We start from the raw sequence: 24672 nt of genomic DNA, 5'->3' as shown, positions 1-24672 counted from the left end.
CTTTCGGTATACTACACTATTTCCCTCAGAATAAAATTTGTTTATTCCGAGAAAATTATTTTAACTACCGACAAATTCTTAGAAGGCAATAAGCAAAAAATTTTGAAATTAATTAATTCTAATGCTTACGACATTTAAAAATTTTTATTAGCAACATATTCAATAAATTAATTTACGCGATTTTTTCACGTGCAAGTTTTTAACTTACCCGTGTATGAATTAAATAAAAGATCCCTTTAAAAATAAGTTCTCAAGGGAACTGTAATTAAAAACTATTTTGCAATAATTTTGTGCAACCAAATGACTTGAACATTTACAGGTATTTTTTAGTTAAAATTTTTTAATCTTATTTTCACCAGTGGCTCTTATGTTTTATTCTAGTAACTATCAATATTACTTCATACTCAAATTTATTTTATTCTTAAACTTTTATACTGGGCAAAGCTATGTAAAAAGGTTTTATAACATTATAAGCACATAAGACAAACAATTAAGAATATAGGATTATTGCAAATGATTCATCAAACTTGTAAAGACTGTGTTTCATAAAATATTGCAACTAAAAAAATAAGTGTTAATACGAATGTAAAATGAAGTAAAAATCTCTTAAATTTTAGTCGTAAAGCTGTATATTGCGAAGCGTTACGAAATTTTCTGAATGTTTTATATTTTATGAAATAACTATGATTTGATGCAACTAATTTATAACAGAAATTATTAATAATTAAAAGTCTTTTGCTAAAACGTGTGTTAAAATGCACTGTTAATAAAAATATGAAAACATTTCTCTGGACATTTAGGAATATTATTGATTATTTCCCTTAGCGCTATTAACCTGATAGGATTTCTAAAATGAAGTTAATTAAATTCTTTAAGAACAGCAGCGAATCAAAAGGAATGGAGTAGTCGTAACGATACTTATCTCTGAAATGATTTTGCGCAAAATATAATGCTGATATTCATGCATTCGTAATATTGTATTCTGAGAATATGAACTGTAAAGATATGAAACCTATTAAGAGAATAATTTCCATTCTGCACTTTATTTCATATATCTGCTATAAATTGGGCAATCTCAAAGATATTTTTAAGACTCCATCATTTGATTGGAGACTTAAAAATTAATTAATTTATTTACTTTAATTAACTAGTTATTTTATGTTAAATATATTTTACTGTCATTTCTCTCTTTCCGCTTTACTGCAAGAATGCTAGTTGTAATTCTCGCTTATTTAGATGAGGAGAAATAAATAGTAAAGGGCAGTTTCAGATTGATTAGGCAGAGTGTGCTCCGCCTGCTGAAGACCACGTTACTAGCTGATACTCTACGTTAGCAGTCTTGTTTTCGGTGTTGCTTTATTCTTGATAATAGCGCTTTTCACGCCGGAATAGGTTTAAGCCAACATGCGCCCTAATCATTTCTGTGTAGCCTTTGGTTAATTTACGACTCTATTTTAACTAATTAATTACGACTCTATTTACGATCTATTTTAATTTGAAATTCCTTACTTTTTGAGTTACGCCATAAATGCTCTTTGGTTTTATAAGCACAAGATGTTCCTTCTATTTAACTATATTAAGTTTCTTAAAAGGGTCTTTTGGACCCTTCTTACGTTTCTGTAGTTCCAGACACAGCGATAATTCGCTTAAGCCTACAACTAGAGTCTTGACTTAGTGGATGCTACCTTAGAAGGTGAGAAGATACCTTAGAAGGTGGATGCTACCTTAGAATATATTACAAATGTACTTTCTCCTAAAAATTTAAAACATATTTTTATATCATTCATAAGATGTTAAGAAGATTGATATTCCTCCTCGAATGCAAAATACAATCAGTTATTCTTTATTTGAATGTAAAAAACAGCGAACACCCAGTGTCAAAACTAATTTTTATTTTTTAGAGATTGATTATAGTACTTTACCTTTCATAGATCAAATCGCAGAGTTTTAAATGACCTATTTGTCCACATTTTTTGTACTAATATTTTTGTATAAAAAATTAAAAATTAGTAAAAAGATTAAATTAACTTATGTAAAAGAATTTTCGGCTCCACCTGCAGCATTTTCGAAGCCCTAGGTAATCAGTACTTTTATTTTTTACAATCAAATTAAATATGCTAGTACTTTAAACAAAACATACTTTCATTTAGCTCATATTGTTAAATAATGAAGAATCTATACGTATATATGTTCCTCGGATTGTAAAAAATAAAAGGACGAACGTGAACATGTATACATCGATGACCCAATTTTTAATTTTGGATTTCGAATACATTTTAGAATTTGTGCGAACACAAAAATTGAAATTTTGATTAAAATTAACAATTTAAAAGCAATGTATTGCCACTCTACAAAGCACATGATGTTTTTCCTTCAAATTTAATCGTAAAAGTGAGCAATTTCAGAGAAATGTGTTGTCAGTAGGCAAAGCGTAACATATTCATGTTTAAAATTTAATCATAAAATTCGGCGAATTAACAGACATGTGCTGGCACTGCTCGAAATAAAATAACCTCGTCCTCTACGCAACAGCTTATTTCCATTTCGCAAAGAGTAAAATACTTAATATTTCTTTTTAATTTAATCTGTTTGTTATTGACTAACAAATTTAGCGATTTAGAAGCAATAAACGCAGTTCTAAACCAATAAATATTCTTTATTTTTTTTATTTATTGTTACTAGCTGGAACCGATAAATTATTCTAACTAAACGCATTTAAATCATTAGGATTTTTTTCTTTGTTTTACAATAAATGTTTTAAGCTTCTGGACGTAAAAGTGCTAAGTAATGAATGATAGCATTTGCAACCTACATTACATGCTTTTATAAATACCCATGCCATCATAAGGCACGATCATCGATGATATTATCACACTGGAATACTTGGTCAATATCGTTTTCTTTTGCATCAATATAACATTCTTTATCAATATATTTTTCTATAGACATAAATGCAAGAAAATTCATCTTTTCTTGATTTAAACATGCCTTTAAACATGCTTTTAGTAAACACTTAGAAATTCTGTTCTTTGCTGCTGCTATTCAAAACCAGAAATGTTTAAAAATATTCATAGCGATACCTGTATGTCAAAATAATCTTATTCAGAGAAATGCAGAAAGCAACGTCTTTTGACTTTTTGCCACTCCAGAAATGGGCTTTATCAGTGATGAGTGATTAAGACAGCTGAACAGTGGAAGTTAGACAAGAGTTGCATGGTTAGTTTTCTTCATGTGTAACGTCAATAGGGGCCAGTTTCCCTCAAAAAATCTTCAATGAAAACTTCCTTCTCCTTAGAGAGATAGCCCTTGCGAGCTTTGTCATATTTGAATAACCTAACCTAACTTAATACCGGTAATGAGATTCTTTAAACTGCGCACTTCTACGTCACCTTTTCACCACTGAATGGCTGCTTACTTTGCTGTCATTTGTGTTAAAGCATGTTATAAGGCGGTTTTCCATTGATAAGGTCTTATTTAGTTTCTGGAGACCATAGAAATATCAGTATATACTTACCAAGTCTTCAATTTTTTACTTCACTTATGAATGTGCTTGACCAATATAAGAGGACTAAAGGAACAAATTTGAAACTTCTTTTATGGATCTATTTGAACTTCGTAAGAAAGTTCAGAATAGATTTGTCTTGTCGAACTGGGATAGTTTTGAATGCAGGTTCAACATCTAACATTTCTTTCAAACCTTCAGCCTCAGTTATAGCCTTCCCAAAGTTGATGTAATGAATCAAGGACGCACATCTTTCAAAAGTTGAATTCCCTATAAGGTTTCACACAAAGGGTTTAAAAATACCTGTATAACCTTTACGCTTAACAATAGTGTAGTATTTTTGCATGTAATTAATATACACTGGTGTGCAAAAATTAAGGACGAAGTCGAAAAATTAGCATATCAACTGAACGAAGAGGCAGAGCGGACAGAAAGACCAATCAGGAGATTAAGTAAGGTGATGAACGGTAGCATATGCGCAGATATGCAGGTAGACGTAATGGGGGGAGTGTCTGAGTAATATAAAGCATGTTGTCGGTGTAAGATCAGTATTTCTGGCAAAGAGATTGCACGCCGTATAGCAGTTAAAATCACACCGAGTTGCTGCCTCAGCGAGAAATAGCGAATAATCAATCTGTTAGACGACATCTGGATGCTTTTACCCGAGGTCGAATCATTGGGAAGTTGGAGGAAGGCCGCAGTGTGACAAGTGTGGCTGCAGAGTTCGGAATTGCTCACAGCATCGTTTCACGACTTTGGAGACAATTTCAAACTACAGGAACAGCTATCCGGGAGTTTAGTAGTGGTCGTCCACGAGGAACCACACCCGAAGATGACCGGCATATTGCCTTACAGGCCAGAAGAAACAGGCGGCAGACAGCGGGAGAAATCGCTAGACACACGACACAGGCGACTGGACGACCGATATCGCGTTTTACCGTGGCCAGAAGACTGCACGGTGGTGGTCTGTTTGCACGACGCCCTGTACGGTGTGTACCTCTAACGTCTGCCCATCGGAGAAGGCGTTCTCTGTGGTGCCGGGAACACCGGAATTGGAGAGACAATGAATGGGGACGAGTACTCTTTACAGATGAGAGCAGATTAAGTCTGAGTAGCGATTCTCATCGCATACTCATCTGGAGAGAGCGGAAAAGTCGCAATCATCCCTCGAATATCATTGAAAGGGACAGGTATGGAGGTGGCGGTGTTCTCGTTTGGGGAGGCATCATGCTTGGTAGTCGTACAGACCTTCATATCTTCGACGCAGTTTCAGTCAACGGGACCCATTATTGTAACGAGATTCTTCTTCCATATGTGCGTCTTTTTAGAGGCGCTATGGGTCCGCAGTTCCTTTTCATGGACGACAATGCACCATGTTATCGCACAGTAGCTGCCGAACAGTTCTTAGAGAGTGAGGATATTGAACGTATGGATTGGCCGGCACGATCTCCGGATCTCAATCCCATCGAGCATGTATGGGATTTTCTAGGCAGACGCTTGGCAGCTCGTACCTTACCACCAGTAACGATTCCGGAGCTTCGATTGGCGCTGCAAGACGAATGGGCAGCAATGCCTCAACAACTTATTGACACCCTCATTCTCAGCATGGGCAGACGCTGTGAAACCTGCCTAGCAGTCAGGGGAGATCATATCCCCTATTAAAGACCGGATGTTTCTTGCTGGACACCCATCACAGGGATGTTTCGGCCTTAAGTCGCATTGCGCTCCATGCTACTTTCTCAATAAAGCTTCTTTTTGTCCCTCTAATTTCTCTTTTAGTAAGTGTTGCTTACATTACTCATGTCCTTACGTATTGGGGATCTTACGGTATTAAATCTGTTGATTTGGAAAGCTTTTGTACAAAGTTATATTGAAAAAACCGTCTCGTCCTTAATTTTTGCACACCAGTGTACTCATATTAAGCTTTTCGTTTGGAAAATTAGCTTTTGCGAATACTTTCTGCACTCACTAATTCATAAGCTTATCTTGTGGGTTGAAAAAGAAAGCGCTGAATTTAAACTGCAAAACTGGCTGTAAACATTCAACTGCTGTGCTTCGGTAGATTTAGAAGTCTAGCCCTGATGAGTCTATCTCGAGAATAATTTAAGTAGGTTTTAGTATAAATAAAAACATATTCTACTTGAAGCTTGTTGTTGATAGTGCGAGTGAGAGGGAAACATCTTGAAGACTTTTAGTTTCAGTATGTTTACTTAAATTACTTTATTAGCATATCCATCACAAATGCGTAACATTTTATGGATCGCACTTTCGCTGAATGAGTAATGACGTTACAGATGATCTTGCGTTTTTCATAAAACGAAAAAAAAAAATGCTTGCCATATAAGACGGCTTGACAAGACGTGAGAGTAGCATGTTTGAGTATATATAAACACATCCTAGTCATGAACTTGCTATGCTAAAAATGTTCCATAAGAAAATAAAATTAGTGGTCTAAATGCGATACCTCAAGATAGTAAAGTCAGTTTTTGAATGCAAAACTTAAGAATAAATACTGAATTATCTTAGTATGCAAGGTTTTCCAAAAATCTCTCCTGCATTTAAATTTGCTACAACTTTCTAACGAAAGGATATACCCTATATATATGAATTATAATTTTGTGAAATAGAGTTTATACTGCACATTAGAGGCTTTGCAACTTTAGCTGCAACACCGCATATTGAAGAAATAACTTGACTAAGTGCAATCATGTGGTTTAAATACAGTATCGATTTAGGAGAAGATTCATTGCGTGTTATGGTATAATGAGCTGACATCAGGCTAATGTATCGACAATTCCCCTGCGCGTACCAAAGTGCTTCTGGACGTGAGAAATATCAAGAAATGGTGTGAAAATTCTCCAAAGAAAAGAAAGTCACTGATTTGCTGCGAAGTGGTCCCGAGCAAGCAAAAAGAGGTGCTAGAAAGTGTGAAGGCATTGCGATGATGCTAACAGATGATTCACAGCCATCAGCATATAAACGTCGAAGAAATATGATTCTGAATGATCATAAAGAGCGGATTACGGCATATTATCATTATCATTATAAGGGCACAGCCGCGATCCTCCTAGTCGACATAAGCCCGCCGTATGATAAAAAAATGGGACTGGCCACAAAAAAATATAAGAAAAAAGGATTACGGCACATAGAAGAATTGACTTTCTCTATCTCTTCGTAGTCCTTTACGAAGACAACCATCTCTCCTCGCTCACGAAGGCTATTTCGAGGTAAATCCATAGAATTTTTGTTTTTTGCATACCACTTCTTGATTTCATTTACTTGCAGATTTGTTTTCCTTTTTGATATACTCTGCGGAACTTTCGACGCACCTATAGTTTACGATTTGAGCTCTGCATACCTCAGCGTGCTCTCTTCCTTTCTACTTTCCACCCAGGAATTACGCCAGTGCTCGCAGTCACATGATAATTTCAGGGTATAATGTTGCTATTCGACGAGTGCTGCGTATTTCGCTTTATTCCACTGAATTAGCTCTGTTCTTTCTGAAGTTACGTTGTAACTTTGGCTTATCTCACTTGTGTGACCTAATCAGAACAAGTCCACGAATTTTAGAAAGATTGCAACTGTCGTTGGCAGGGGCCTTGAGCACCATATAGGTTACAATACAACTTTACCTAGCTTTCCCACAATTCAGATGAAGAGTACCCCTTGGAGATGAGTTCAAGAGTCTCCTACCACTCAACCCTTCGATGGTACTTTCGGCTCGCCATGCATTTTGAATGCCTTCATGCCCCACAAACATTATAAACATGCAAACATCCATGGCGTTTCCAGGATTCGAACCCAAGCCCGTTGCAGCAGCCCGCAACACACTGAGTATTATACCATCAGGGTGGAGTTGATGAAGTGAAGTTACAACTAATTTAATTCCAGGAATAAGTTTTCAAAAATCCTGCATTTTCTATATTCTAGGATACGTGTTTAAGACAGTTGTGTTTCCTATAATGACATTTTAAAGGAAGGAATGTCTCACATTAAAGTCATGATATTTGTTCTTGAATTCCTAGCCCAGCATAAGAAAGAGTACCAAGAAGAAATGTAGATTCAACGAAGATCTTGCGTTTAGATAGACAGAAGTAAATTACTTGTGATATATCTTAAGAATGGGAGCTCGAATTCGTTCTTTATTCTTTTACTGTTGTGAAAAGTTTCGCGTAAAATATTCATCAAAGCATCAGACTGCATAAAAGCATGAAGCTACCAATACTTACGATTTTTAGGAGAAGACACACTTCTTGAATGATGTCTTTCGTTTCAAAGTGGCGCTGTACAGGAGAATCTCATACATCATTCAAAATTTACAGCGGTTCAGCGAGCTATCGGTTAGAACAGAAGACGAGGGTTTTTTTTCGCGGCAATATTCTTCTTCTTTTCGTTATAACGCAGAAGAATTTCCCTAGGATTTCTTTCTTTTGTTTTAAAATTCTAAAGAATCTTTGCTAGCTTTTATTATTATTATTTTTTTGCTAGTGAATGTTGAGGAATATTTCATAGGTATGCTATTTTACAGGCATATTTAATAGTTCTATGTTAATCCTTCAAATATTCATCTAACGTTTACTGAAACTCATCAAACGTTTGTAAATTGTTTTTAGTTTCTACGTTAAATAATACACCATTAGACTTATACGCGTTTTTAAAGATGTATTTTTGAATACTTATATAAGTTTGATACTAAAGCCTCGTCCACATGAGGCAATATATTTCCAAATAAGTTTTTCCCTATTTCTGCAGCTTTCGCATTAGTTCACCTACTCAGAGAAACGTATTGCGAAATCACCGAATATACAACGGGAAGCAAAGTTGCTGGCTACTTAATTGGCAACAACCTATGATACTGTCTACAGAGGTCGCGATTCATATAAACCCTCTCAGTTTCATTTTGTTATTCTATTTGCTATATTATTTCACTTAATTTTTATATTTTCATTTCTTTATAGTAACGTTAATTAAACTTGAGTTATTAAGCTCTGCAAGTTTACCCATTGAACCTGATAAACTCATCTGATGAATCCGATCCTGTGCCCACCTGATCCTGAACCCACCTGATGAACTTATGTCCATACTCTAAATATCCTTTGTTTACAGATGTAAAGAAGATACAGAAAGGAATAACTGAATACTGACAAATAAGAAGACTATGTAAACAATGTGCACACTGCCGTCAGATTTCAGCCGAAATTTACGTTTGTTTTCTGACGTAATGAAGCCCATGTACTGGACAAATAACGCATGGTACTTTTCCTGTCTGAATGCGTTAGTAGCTCACAGCAACTATGGAGCAAAATCCCCCTGTGTAGACGCAGTGCTGTCAGGCAACAAGTGTAAGAAGGAAACTTATTAAGTTGCCGAGCAGTTTTGTCGCCTCGTGTTAAATGGGCCTTAATACCAAAACAACAGTACATAGCCGATGTGTAAAATCATTGCCTTTTGAATAAATTCTATAGTTTTTCTTTCTGGGTCCATGTAAATGATTTTCAAGCCGTTTACATAGAAGTATCTCTGGTAATGATATGCTGAAGGACGGTTAGTTGTTTTTTCGCCACATGCGCAATAAAACTTTTCTGTATTTAGTTGCGGCGTCTCCCATGTTTGACGACAAAATTCAGTCACGTTTCTATGCGATAAAGAAAGAGACAGGCTTTCGCACCTTCAAAGAGAAAACATATTGGAAGTTTCCACTTGTTACATCGAAATATTTAAGGCCATAGCTATATACAGCTACAGATTCAGACACGTGATCTTCACAAAACCCAATACACTGTTGAAACTTTTCATAAGAAAAGCAGAGGTAATATCAAAACGTTTTATTCATCCTTTGTATGTGCTTGTCTTTGACAATTATTGCCCACTCAACTACAGAAGTTGCGAGTGAGGTACACTAAATATATCATATTCTGTTGATTACCACCTACGTAACTAACGACAAATAAACATTTAACCGAATGTTGTCAATCCTGTGCCACACTTGTAGATTTAATCTTAAATTTTACTACGCAACGTTAATAGAACTGCTCATGAAGTGGGAAAAATAGTGGTAACATGTTTATGTATAATATAATGTCCTTTCTCAGAACAAGTTTATATTCATTTTCTTCTGCTATATTTATGACATTTAGCCACGTATACGAAGGTACAAGACACCATTAAGAGATACAAGCTCTTGTCAGCATATGAGCCCCGTATATTTCGTAGAATTCGTTTTGTACATTGAGAATACTTTCTATTTTCTTCACTTTTGGGAAGGGTTAAACGTATATTACTGTCATGGCTCATGTCAAGAGTCTATATTAAAAATTAAATCACCTCTTACCTGTGTCGCAGTGAGTAATTTCTTGCAAGAGTACATATGTAATATCTAGCATTATTATGCATGACAACAGGTGCACTTATTTTAAAATTTCTTTGTTTTTTCTAACAGCAGGGAGTAGAAGTTGCAGAATATCTTGGTTTTATATCACATTTACTTAAATACTGATAGGGACTGCAGCAACCGAAATTCATTTTATGGTACCAGATAAAAAGAAAATACCAGTATTATGTACGGAAGAGTTCCAGTTTGAAATTCAAAATCAAACCTTATTGGTTTCATACTATGCTTTTCGTTGTTTTTCAAATGGTTATAATTTTTTTCTCAAATTAGCCTCAGTTTTGAGATATAATTTTACTGAATGTTACATTTATTGTGGTTGCATTTTACTATAGAATATAAGTAAAACATCAATAAAAATTTTATGCTGCAAATACATGCATATATATGTACTTACATTCATACTCTTCATAAAATAATGGAAGGACGAATTTATGTGCTGCATAGCATTTGATTTATTCGCATATATTATTTCAGATTATTTTATTGAAAGTCTAAAAAATATTAATGTTTAAGTAAGTAATCTAGCTTTTAAAGCGGTCTCTTGGTTCATACACTTATATTTGGGAAAGTTTTATACTCATTATGATAAACTAAAAATACAAGAAATTTAAATGCCATATGACAAAAATTGAGCGGGATATTTAATTTCAAAATTTGCAGTTTAGATTGCATTTTCAACTTGGCTTGAAGGATGCGTTAATTAAAGTTAGAATAAGTCGAGAAAATAAGCTTAAAGTGCAAGAAAAAATGTGTATAATTTTAAAGGTCGTACAAGGAAGTCATGTAGTAAATTTGCATCTTTAAATCTTTGATTTGTATCCTGTTATAAATTAATTAGGTGCATATTTAGATTTTCTGGTGTGTTGCTCATATTCGTGTTTAATGGAAATGAAAAAAATATAAACTCGACTTCAAATAACCAAAATCTTAAAATCTTTCAATACCTTATTTGTAACAAGATAAATGAAATGCGTTCACCGGCCACATAATGTAGCTTTGGAGGTCGTATGCGGTTTGCCAGTCTGTAATCTAAAATATAAAACAAATAATTCTTTACTGTGGCTGCATTATCACTTAAATTTGATAACATTAGTTTCATTTGTTACTATTACACTTACGTGCACGAAATATAGCAACACGAAGAACTACTTGCTACCATTATTATCATTATTCATATATGCTTTTGATTTCCTACTATTTTGAAAGCATCTGCGTGAGAAGAATTAATAGATACTCCGGATTCTCAGAGTAAGGAGCACTATTACAAGAAAGATACAAATAATTCCTGTCATGAGCAGCATAATTTCCCAAGTTTCATCTCCCTCTTCTCTTTGTTTATTAGCAGTTTTAACCCATAACATCTCTCCCCGCACAGATGTGAAACAACGTGTTATAACAGTTAAATAATCTTGTAATCTTCTCGAAGAAAGAGAATAAATATGCATAAATCTTCCTCATATAAATTCGGAGCAAAGGGTTTATTTCTAGAAAAATTTTCCTTCTTGCGCTTTTCGTGAGAAGGCGATGTGGTTACGAAAAAGGTGGCTGCGTGCAATCCGATTTGTACGCTCCGAAATGTTCGCATATTGTGTGAGAAACGCTGCAGGCTATGAGAGTTGTTAGCATTTTTCTCATAGATCTATGAACTTTAGACAAACATTCCAGTTTTATAAAACTGTTGCATGTAAATTTTATGCAAAGCGTGTTCCACTTACTTTACATTATGTCTAATGTGAATCTCTAAACCCGTTTTTCCAAAGGCCTCTGATTTGCTCTAAACACAGAAAGGAAATAAAATAAATTACGTCTTAAATTCCTTGCAATAAGGAACTGAGCGCAGCGAGCTCTTTCTTTCCATATATTTATCATTTAATGCAGGGATAATCGTTACTTTTCAGTAATGGGAATTTTTTTACTTTGCTGCTGAAACTTAAATGTAAATAAAATTATTTATAATTTTATGAATCATTTATACAACTTATAAAAAATTATAAACTGATACCAAATTTTGGTCCTCTATTTGTCGAGTGATAAGACGCTGAACACTGGTAATTCGGCGCGGGTTATAATCCTGGCAAATGCACTAGCTGCATGGGTTACGGTTAGGGTTATTGAAATGTGGCAAAGCATACACTAGCTATTTGCCTAAGGTGTGGAATGACTTTTGGGCCTTATTAAGAAAAACTGGCTCGTATTCATGTTATAGTGAGATAAACCACGAAAGCCAATCATGCAGCCAACCCGTTCACCTGGTATCGAACTTCCAGGATTCAGTTAACCTTCTCGGCCGCTGGTGGGAGCCTGGCTGCATAGGAAGTTTCATAGTTTTGTCCATGTTTAATGTGAATACCAGTCAATTTGCCTAGGTAAGTCTTCCACAAAGGTCCCTCACAATATAGATGCACATTGCGTAATTACCAAACTCCCGTGGTCTCGCCTTAAAAAAGTGACAAGGACAGCAGCTCAGCATCAGTGGCAATGGGAATGGGACTCTACCGAACAAAACAGGAAGACCTATGAATACTACCATAAAGTTTCGCTCGATCGTCTCGAGTCATCCCCACAAATAACGAGATTTGTGACGGGGCACGGGCCTTTCCCCTCCTATTACTATGAGAGAGGAATTGCAAATACCGAAAGTTGTGTCTGGGAAGGCATTAGTAAACCAGACCATTACTTGACCCAATGCCCTCTAACCGCACAGTGGCATGTGCAGCTTCCGGAACAGGCAACTTCTCATAAGCGTTATCTGATCAAACAGTCAGCATTTCGCATCAAAATATGCAAGGTAATGCAGAAACTGGAGGAATTGGGAACAGATTTGTGCAGTGTGGAGTAGTTCCTTGTCAATCTCTCTTCTCTCTCTCTCTTCTATCTTATTATTATTATTATTATTATTATTTTATTTTTATTGTATATAGTATGAAACATATATGTACTATGACCAATGAAAATTATTATGAACTATGTATGTATTATGTAACATGCTCAATATATTATGAAACATGTATGTACTATGGCCAATGAAAATTATTATGAACTATGTATGTATTATGTAACAGGCTCAATATATTATGAACTATGTAAGCCACTATGTACTATGTAAGCATGTATGTGTATGAACTATGTAAGCATGTATATGTATGAACTATGTAAGCAAGTATTATGAAAGATCTATGTATTATGAACTACTTGTATATAAGCATGTACTATGAACTATGTAACTATGTAAGCATATATTATGAACTATGTAACTATGTAACTATGTAAGCATGTATACAGGACCAATGTATGCCCTTATAGGCCCCATGAGGTGTTGCCCCGGATAGTTGCGGAACCTGGACTAGACCCGAATAGTCTTAGTAAGCCGCACGAGTATCCAGATTCTGCTCTCAACTTAACTCAACTCAAATTCCGCAAAGGTCCTTCCTTTCCTAGGCAGATAACCATGTAGTCTGTTGCTTTATAATAGGCACTTCAAGACCATTTCTTCCCCCTCCCAACCAGAACTTCTAACTATGGAAATGTCCCTTCTAAATTGCTATAACCACCTAATTCCCTCTGAGCGATGAAGACGATAAACGTTACGATCGTTAATGAGGAAATTGTCTGTACGACTCTGAAGTGTGTATTTTAAGGTAGCAGACTATAGTGTGCTTTGTCATAATCCAAATTACCTCATATGATACCAACTTGCATCACATTGAAATACAGGCAAGATAATCAAGTTTCTTTTTTATATTTTACAAGCATTTAATTGTGTCCATCTTCATTGCTACAGCAGACATCTATGTATGTGACAGAATTTAGGACCCTCAGAGATTGCTACGAATGGCAAAACGCCTAGGTTCGGCCTTGGTGTTTTGTAACTAGCAAAGTACCATGTAACACCTTCAGCTGTATCCAAACATTGCATACATCCATAGACGTTCAACGAATTTTTAAGTGAACTTAAGAAGTTAAGTGTTTCTTGTTTGATGTGCAATGCTTAAATATTTGTATTGATTTCGTCTGTACGTCTATAACTGTACTTACACCCCGTTCTTATTATATCTGTATGCTCAACTTAAACTATAATAACAATTTCACAGCACCTACTTTCCTAGACTCTTCTGGTACTTCTTTCAAAATTCTTCATTATGCATATTCATATTTCAGAGTCCATGACACTCAGCTCTAATTTTGCTTTTCTTTAAATTTATTAATTTTTATTCTATAGACGAGATTCAACAGGCTAATGAGGGCTTAACTCAGTAGACTAGTTGTTATGTAGATGGCGGAAAGAAATGAAATCTAATTTGAATTTGCTGATTAAATTCGAAACGCAAACAAATTACATTTTACGGAATGGCAACAATTTATTTCTAAACAGCTGAGTTTGTTAACCAAAATTTCATTAGGTTTGCATGTTTGGGTCGAAGAATTACGTGCATTTAAAATTTGGAGGCCTTAGGTGCTGTCGTTTTTCCATAGTACTAGGAACATTCTTACATGCATATACAGATTCTTCACTATTTAATAATAGAGAAAGAGAAATTAGAGTCTACTCTTCATTACCGCATAAACAAACTTGGAGAATTACATAAATTTTAAAGCAAATATGTTCATAAAATTATTAAAAAAATTTCGTTACTTAGATACATGATATGGCAGGCGTTGGTTTGATTTAAACGAATCGTATATTTTCTTAGAATTTTCTCCGAAATCATAAGCGTATAGTTAAATTTAATTTTATTAAGTAGGCATGCAACCTAATTTTAAAGAGCGAAATACATATCCTATGTATAGGATTTATAAATAGTACACTTATAATTTCACAGCAGAGTCAGGACTATCGTCTGTTTTAATTAATTCTGCTTGTCGCGCAACGTATCATTACGGCGGAATAGTTATTTCGTTATCATGCCTGTCATTTGAAGCACTGATAGGAATTTTGAAGGACCTACAAATTCATGAGATCCAAGTTTTAATTCCTATTTTATTCAATCGCTGACCCCTACTTGCTAATACCGAAAATGAGACAGTTATTATATTCAATGGCTTGCCGGTTCCATTAAGATTTATAGCGTACTGAATCTTTATTAGGATCACGTAACTCCGTGGAGAGAAAAGCATTTTCAAATTAATACCGGAAAAGCCTGCTCTGGAGCTGTGAACAGATGAATAATCAATCAAATTACTTCCGACGAAACGGACTTAAAAGTTAAATTAATTATAATAGAGATTCTATGACCGGAATTTGAAACTTATGTGAAATAAACATTCAAATCTACTCTCTCATCGGTATTCTTTTGTTCCCTTTTTCCAGTCTTCGAAATACTTGCATCTAAGAAAAATATGTTTGGATGAAATTTATTATTGAGAGTTTCTGAACTTAAGAAGTTGTAATATAAAATCAGGCTGAATGATGATAAATTACAGAGTTTATATTACAGCTGTTGACGCCCTAATGCTTTAAGAAAGTACCTTTATTCAATAAAGCAAGGAAAATAAAATACAATTAAAATGTTTTTATACAATAAGCTTTTATTAAAAATGGGTACGATAATTAATGCAATAAAAAGAGAAATATAATTTATCATGCAGTTTAAAGGAAATAATTGATTAAGTAATTCTATTTACAAAATTCATCTATAATTTTGTATCGAGAACATTAAAAGCGCCGGGCGCTCATGATAAATTAAAAATGATAATGGCTTATGCTTTTGACGATGCGATAAAATTAATAGATTTCGTTATTTAGGCGCCCCCTACTTCGATTATTCGCTATATAAAATTATAGAGGAATTCTATAGATAGCATTTCTCTATAATTTTATATAAATAGAACTTCTATAGATAGAAGTATTTAATCTATTGTTGACATTAATGAATATGATAAATTACTTTTTTCCTTTTAGTGCATTAATTATGATGTCCGTTTTAAAAATAAGCCCTACTGTATAAAAACCTTTTTATTAACTGTATTTTACTTTCGGCATTTAGTCTCAGTTACACATTATCAATGATGAAATTTTTGGTCATTATTAAAACACAAGCACTAAACTATAAGAAAATTATAAAGTAAAGGTTAAATAACTGTATTCACAGAATAAAGAAATCGCTTTGAATATTCAGTTTAAAAAAACTGGATGTAATTACAATGAGCATTTTACTTGAAAATAAAAAATGAAAAAACGAATATCTCCAATTTGTCATTAATTACGCTAAGATGGCAAACTCAAGAGAAAATTTTCCGCTAAAAAAACGTTTTTCCTAGTCTGCCTCAGACTGCAACACATTTTATTAAAAAAGGCAGAAAAATTGCTCAATTAATATTTTTTTTTATTATTCTTGTTTTACAAGAAATTTAGATTGTCGAAATTTTAAAATCATAAACATCAAAATGTCTCAGTTTTCAAAAATTATCCACAAATTCAGAAAGTAAGTGACAGTTTTCATACAAGTTTCACTGAAAAGGTTTTTATTCAACTTTATTCGGTGCTCCAAACAGTAAAATTCTGATATGCCTAGTTTGTCAGATAAAAGAAGGAATGTGCAAAAACTCGTTTAAACAATAAATAAAAAAAACTAAATTGAATTTTGAAAAAAAAAATCACCACATTGTAATGTTATTAACAAATAATGCGCGTACAAAAATCTACTCGATAGCTTATTAGGAAGTAGTTTAAAATCGATGACAAAATTCTACTCACAGTGAAATCACCATGAGTGAATTAAAGAAAAGTTTATAAAAAGTTTTTATGAAATAAATTTTCATTCAAAATTCATAAAATAATCAAAGTGAAGCCGCATTAGGTTTTTTGAAGTAGAAGATGTGACAAATGTGCAATGTCCTCTCCGGGACGCGAACTTGGACCTCTCGAGTACGCATCGAGTGTGCTACTGTTACACTACGAAGGAATGCTAGAAGGAGGGAGAAACTACATTTTAAGTTGAACTCAAAGATGGAAAACTATCATACAGCTTCAAGGGAGCAAGAGATTAATAAATTGATCTTTAGTAAATTGATCTAAAATACAAGTCTAAAATACAAATACTAATAAATAGATCTAAAATACAAATAAATTGATCATAACAATACAAGTCTCAGGTGCCATTGATACATTTATAAGGCCAATGGTTTATAATTTCGACAGCACAGTTCGATTGATAGATTTTATTACTTGGACTTCCCCGCTTTTATTATTCGTGATATAAAATTATAGATGAATTTTATGAAGACAATTGTTTAAAACCTTGTTTCTTGAAATTATATGATAATTCGTCTTCTTAATTAATTAATTAAGTAAAACTTCATTAATTCGCTTGTGAATTTTAAATAAAAACTTATTTATAAAACTTTTTTTAATCTTATTTTATTTTCATTTTTTAATCCCAATGACACGTTGTCAATAAAATTATTCGGCCGAAAAAGCTTTTTTCAGCAAAAAAATCATTCTTTCCCTCCAACAATCCTGTTAAACCAAATACTCGAAAATTTTCGAAAATTCGCTCAAAATTCACAAATTAAATAAAAAAAAATCATACAAATTTCATTAAAAAAATTTTTTCGCTACATCAGATGACGTTAACTATAAATTCTGATTTTATTAGTTCGTTCGTTAAAGGAAAATATATGCGAATGAAATGCTGTGCCATGTTTGCCTTTAAATTAAATTTTGAAAAAATTGCTTTAACATGTTGCATTATCTCGAGGAAAATTGTGTGCACACAATTTTAACTCGATAGCTTACCAGGAAGTAGGAAAAAATTCGATGAGAAACTTTTGATCATAAAGCTCATAAAAAGAATTAACTTGCAAGATCCGTTTTGATAAAATTGTTATATCGAAAACTAGAATCCTTTTCTATTCATATGTGGTAATGTTATGCTAAAGCAATTTGTATTATCTACGCGATTTTAGTTTAAGAATTTCATTCCAAAATTTTGAGAGTTTATTAAAAATCGAGAGAAAATATAATTGAATTGGGTATTTGTAAGTGATTTGAAGCTAAAACTATAAATTATATTTAGGTAAATGAAATAAATTATAAACATCATAAGGAAAAATAAATTCCTCTTATAATGACTTATATAATTAATGAATAAACATAAAATTAGTGATGGCCTTTCAAACACTATTTCGATCTGCAGCTTTAGTTATGGAACGTTGTAAAGGAAATACATTATAAACATGATAATGGAAAATACATTCATTACACATTGAACCTGAGTTAAAATAACGCGCTAAATAACTATTATTGGACGTACTAAAGCACCAAGAAAAAACATGACAAACATGGCACAGGATTTCAAAAAGCATAGCAACAATGGTGGGATCCACCGAAAAGGGCAGGCGCACATACGACCTATATCCAAATGCAAACTCCACCCCAAAGTCGTCAGTAGACAAATAATATGGTCACAGCCCTTTCTTCACATATTTCTTCAAGAAGAATCTCATACATTCAGATGTATGCATATGTGGGGAGAGAGGTGATCCAGAGCATTATCTTTTCACAGGTCTGCACATGAGAAGAACAAGACTAGAAAAAGATGGGATTCGGTACGTCAAATGCGCAATCAGCCATATGAGGAAGCGCATAACCCAAATAATGGATATTCTGGCATCAAGTGGTCTAGTACTCTGCAATACAGAGTGATGCCACCCAAATCATTATGCAAACAGCAGCACCGGAATGATACCCTGGGTCCCAGGAAGGCGTTGCAACTTTGGACAGCTAGTGTAAGTATACTATACTTACTTACTCAGGGTAAATAGTAGGTTGCTCCTGCACTTATACCTAGCCTAACCTAACCTATAATAAATTTTTCTTCAGCTGTAGAAGTACCGAGACTCATATGGAAAAATTTTAATCCAAGAGGGAGGACACATGAGAACAAGAAAATCTGGCAGAAAACGGCGACCACACTAGGTGGAAACCTGCAGAAAAAAAAAAAAAAGACAATATGTCAAATCTGAGTTAAAATAACATACCGAATAAAGATTATTGAAGGTGCTAAAGCAATAAGATTCAGTCTTTTGAAGGTTTAAATGTAGATTTGTTTTTAACAAATTTCATAAATCTCTGTTTTACATTTCGAAACTCTTTTTTCATATGCTTCATTATCTTGTGAAAATTATGTTTAGGTTTTTAGAAATAGTTAAGCATAAGTTAAACACTGTCTTAGCTTATACCTTAGTTTACGTCATATGTATTCGCTCCGATAAGAACATCATGCAAATTAAGAGTATGCGAAAACGTTTAAAAGTTAGATAGGTTAATTATAATTTTGTTTTTTCGAGGGAACGCACTGTATTGTTAACTCCAATTTCATTTTTCGGAGGATTTCATATTCCCTCTTGCTAAGTTCCGTTAAGTGCTTAGTTGGTAGAAAAATAATTGGATGAGAAGTTTGAAGGAAATATTTTTCTCTAAACTGTAATCCTCGACTAGGCAGATCTCATTTTGTGTAATTTATGGTCGATAGGTTATGGACTGTGTATTTTGTTGTATATTTGTTTGCAACTTACCAAAAAGGACTAAATAAATTCTATCTTTGCGTTTTTACTACTTTATTTGTGCGTGAAGTTGCTCGATTGTTAAAGGAGGATCACTCGTCAGTTGCCTTAGGTATAGATTTCTGGGAAGTTCCATTTTGGTTGGCTATGCTGCGACAATAGTTGAATACCAAATTTTTTGTTTCTTTGTCGGTTTAATATCATAATTTCCATTTTATTGCCGATTAGATTTCTCGTTTTATTGGTGATTATAAACTGAATTAACGTATTATATTTTTAAAATTCTAGGATTTTATTACGAGTTTGTTTCGGTTTTATTTTAGACAGTGCGCTGTCTATCTTTTGAGAATTTTAGAAATATTAAATAGATGGATGCTCGGGTTAAATTTACTGATAAATATTGACTAAAATAAATAATTAGGTACTTGTAGATTTTAGTGGCGATCAAAGCATCCAACTAAATATGTCGCATAAAATTATATAAATAAATAATACAGGGTAATTAAATAACAGAATTTTAACAGAAAATTAACTTTACTTAATTGTTTCCCAAAATAAAAATTAATACGTATTTAAAAATGAAGATATAATTTATTTCTCGGATGGCTATAAATCGTGAATAGACGCTTATAGTTGTCAAGAATGTGATTTTTTCAGCAGCGAACCCAGTTACCGATGCAGAAGCCTCAGTTTTTATGTCGCAAATTTTTGTATTGGGTCCCATATGAGGTATGTGTAGCTTCATTTCATGCCCAGGTTTTCAAATTCAGATTTAGGGTAAAATACCTGAAGTATGCAACAAGTTCATTTTTACGTGATGGTAAATAAAAAATTGTTATAATTCTGAATCCTGAAAAATATAAGATTCTTTTTGAAAGAATTCACACTCCTTATAACTTGGTTTTTGCAGTGGTTTTGGTTTTGCTATAGCGTTTGGTGGCATCCGAAAATATCGCGGATGGATAAAATGTAAGAGGAAAATGTTGCCGTAAAAATATCGTTAGAGAAAATAAAAGGAGAAAGAGGAAACGTGGCACATCTAAAATATCCTGATATATAACATCATGATAAAAAAATGAAGCGGTGCAAAAACTTCAAACTTTTAAAACATCACATTTCGAATTATTATGGTAAGAAGTAAAGCACCCATAGATCATGGCGTGATAGTGGACAGACTTGTAGTTTATGACTAAACATTTAAAATAATTTTGGCGTAATGATTTGTGAGCGTCACATCTTCTGATGCTCACCAATCACTACACAAAAGTTCACAAATTACGAGTTATAAAATTATTACCTCTATGTTTAATATCTTTTGTATGAATTAATAAATGTTTATTGAAAAAGTAAGAAGGGAGCTTAAGCATTCAAAATATGGAAGTTCGTATAACTATTTTTGCTACGTAAAGAAGTTAACAGAAATTTTAACTTATGTTACCTGCCTGCATTTAATTAAAGCCTGTATTCATAATAAAGCAAATATTAAACTTAACCCCTTTTATAAAAGCAGACGGATACATTTGGTTGAGAACATAGAGTGTAAAAAACATTAAAAAGAGGAAAATACATAGGTTTAATATTCTTTTAATTGTTATATGTAGCATCGGTTTTTACTAATTTCCAGATTTTTAGTGCTAAGTTTTCTTTTTGCTCATTTAGTAAAAATTTACTAGTTAACTTGAAAATAAATATGAAATGAGAAGTAAAAATATTGCATTTTGTGCTCCCAAATCGTTATGAAAAAATTCAAATATAATTTTTATAATAATAAAACGCATGTCTGCGGTGATTTATTGTAGCTTTATTTTTACGACGATGTTTTAAAACTGTTAAAGTTTTTGCTTCGCTTTATTTTCTATATTGAAGATTTATACCACGATATTTTACCAGCTGCGATTATTTTCTAGCTTTCTCTTTTTCCAGGATTATGATTCCCGCGATTACGATTACGATTATAATTCCCAGAACTACGATTTCCTTTTCTTCCATGATTCTCCACGACTGTGTTATCCCTTGCATTGTTTTCTCTACGACATTTTTGCCGCGATGTTTTCTGCTACCTATAATTTGGCAACCACGAAACTTAGAGGCTAATTGCTAGTTTCCGATGAAATCCACAGCTAGTATAATTTGTTTAACAATTCTGGAATGCTGAGTATAATTCGAATAGCGGTAAGTGTTTTATCGTGAACTGCGAACAGTACCATTAGTAATGTACCGCTTATACGGAACTATAATTTTGTTATGCACCGAATTCACAGTTATTAATAATTTGTATCATTCAAAACCGATTCAATAATTTCTCCAAATAATAAACGAAATTTTAAGTTATGACTGAAATACTTTATTAAATTCAATTTAACCAAAACCTTAACTAAAACTGAATATAGTGTATTTTGTGTAGTGTTAGGGGTTGCTGGGTTCGTGCCTATTGAATAACCATTCAAGACAACCATTAATAAAATAATAATAAAGTAAAACAAATAATCCACTGATTAATTTAAGTTTATTTGTATCCAATTTAATTCTTTGTACGAAATAAAAAGGAAGTATTGTAATAGCGAAAAATTTCGGTATCAAATTTCAATGAAAATATCCATTTTGAGCGCTATCGAATGTAATTTAACGATGTTTTTGCTTGACATCTGTAGGTAAAGATAGAATGAAAGACACTTTTTTCCCGAAACGAATTATAAAACGGATTAAAAATGAATTCAGAAGAGATTTTTTCGTGGCGTCTGTAAGTACGTATGTATCTCGCATAACTCAAAAACGAGTAGCATCAGAACGTTGAAATTTTCTACGTAGGACTACTTTAACATGTAATTGTGCACCTTTCTTTTTGGTTGCTATCGGACGAATCAAAAAGTACATAAATATATATATATATATACCCACTTTGTTACTTAGCTCAGTGAGCTTAGTTTTTTTTATTCTTATATGTTGATATGCAATATTTGTAGACTTATCAACAATTTAATAGTTCAGAAGGCAAACAACAAAAATCAGCGTTATATTTTCAAATTTGAAAATATAAGGCTGATTTTTGTTGTTTGACTTCTGAATTAGTATTTGTTCGGCGTGTTATTGTGTCTTAATTTAATAGTTGTTTAAGTGCGGCTAAAGTAGCCTATACCATAGCAGCCATATTTGTTTACATTTGAAACTTAACGGAATAGTGAATTAGTAACTCTTTCTGCATCTTGAGTGCCTTTTTGCCGAGTGGCACCAAAAGGAAACTTTTAGTTTTATGCAGAGAAAATTCTGCGTTCTTGCCTGCTGGCCGAATTGCTTGCTTTTGCATAGAAGCTGTAATTTTAATTGTATATTTCTAAAACTTAAACTGCATTTGGTGTTTTATGGTTTTCTATATCTTTCAATTTTTATGAAAATATTTTGAGTTTTCATGTATTTTTGCCCTGCTGCGAACTGAGATCTGAATTAATTGAATGAGAAATATATCCCTAATGAAATTCCAAGAAAAAAATTTAAATGAAGTGCATAAAAATGCTTATAATTTAATATTCCGTACAAGGAAGTCATGTGGTGTATTGATAAGCTTTTTATTTAAACGTTTAGAACTTGAATTTTGAATTTAGTATTTTTTTACAATGGAAACATTGATTAAGTAATCATTTCATGAGAATAGTTTCGGTACCCAATATAGTGCCAATATAACATTCTTTCTTTTCTTTTAATAATTGTATACCAGGTTAACTATAGAACTACTGGAGTACACCACTCCATTAAGCATTAAGTCAGTTACAGAAAAAAAGGGGGGGGAAACCACTATTAACCATTCGTTCAAGAATAAAATTCTTTCATCAGCCAGATAGGGAAAAGAGGTATTTTCTTAATACAGTAATGCTATCAGTTTAGCCCTCAAGTTATTGTGATGATATTAATTCAAAATCAAGAGAACCTGCAAAGTTAATTACTCTCCATTAATATTCCATACGTTAAGCCGATGAAAATGTAAACAGGAAAATAAAGATAAAGCCCTCAACTCAGATATTCGTGAAGACTGGATCTCAGGAACAGCACACCTGGGATTAGACGAACACGCTTATGGTTCTTGACCGCACTCGTTGATAAATGAGAGGTAGGCATAGTTTACAGCCCTAAGCACTAAATGCTAGATACAGCCGCAGAGCTCACTGGAAGAAAAGTTTCTTTTCTCGAAGGAAAAAAAAAACCCAGCTCGGCCGAAGAATTTTGGAGCTTCTTAAATTCCTCCAAGCTAGAACTCACAAAAGCATTTCCGTCGATAGTAACTTCAGAGGAAAATCTTAAAACGCACTGCATAATTTCACGCCGTTTTAGCTTAGTTGCTCATGGATCGCTGCGAAGAGCACAGCTATCGACATGGTCTTATCCAGACGAAGAACAGTCGAAAAGTGACGAGATCACCAAATCTTTCGCACGACAACGAAAAAATACCAGGATACTAAAAGTTTTAAGTTTCGCACCCCCATAACGACAAAATACTACTTTCCCGCCATATCAGTCAAAACCAATCCTTTGAGCAAGCGCGGCCAGTAAGCCCAGAAGCCAAACGTGGACACAGTCATCGCCAAACCCGTTGACCTTTTCCCGTAACCTAACGTTAAACCTTGAGCTTCAATGAAGGAGACTCGCGTACTGAAGACTCCATGCAAGATAAGAAACAATAAAGCAAAGTTCGAGAACATTCTACTGCTTTTTCGTAATTTGAAAATGGCCCAGCATAAATTTTGCCAGCTCTCCTGATTTTACACGCAAGAATTATTTCCTTACTTTTACAATTTTCCAATTAAAATTTAATAAACAAAAATAACACTGAAACATCAGTTTTCAGATAAATAATTTAGTGAAATAAAAACTCCCTATTAAATCGAAGAATAAAACAAAATTACACTACAATAATTCTAGTTTCTTAATAACTACAATTACGCTAATTAATTCTCTTGTCGATAAATTCAGACATTTTACTACATAACATAAGTTTAACATATAGCTGATACAATAATTTCACATTTTAAAGCACTAATATCTGCTCTGTAGCACTTAAATGTAGGTATCCTTAGGTTATGAAGATTCATGGCAGGGAATTCCAATATGAAATTTAATCTTTTTTGATGTGTCATCAAATGTAATCAAGTAATTACGTCATAATGGTTAGCAACACGTAAGATTTCACTTACACTTGATTAGATGGCGAAAACTCCTCTTCACCCGGTAGGAAGAGGTGCGTGAATATCTGTAATGTGTTATAGATAGACAACAACTACAGAAA

This window comes from Stegodyphus dumicola, chromosome 7 (genome assembly GCF_044657685.1).
Source record: "Stegodyphus dumicola isolate Sdum_Otavi_A_Nest chromosome 7, ASM4465768v1".
NCBI classification, from domain to species: domain Eukaryota; kingdom Metazoa; phylum Arthropoda; class Arachnida; order Araneae; family Eresidae; genus Stegodyphus; species Stegodyphus dumicola.
Note: the sequence above shows the minus strand (reverse complement) of the source record.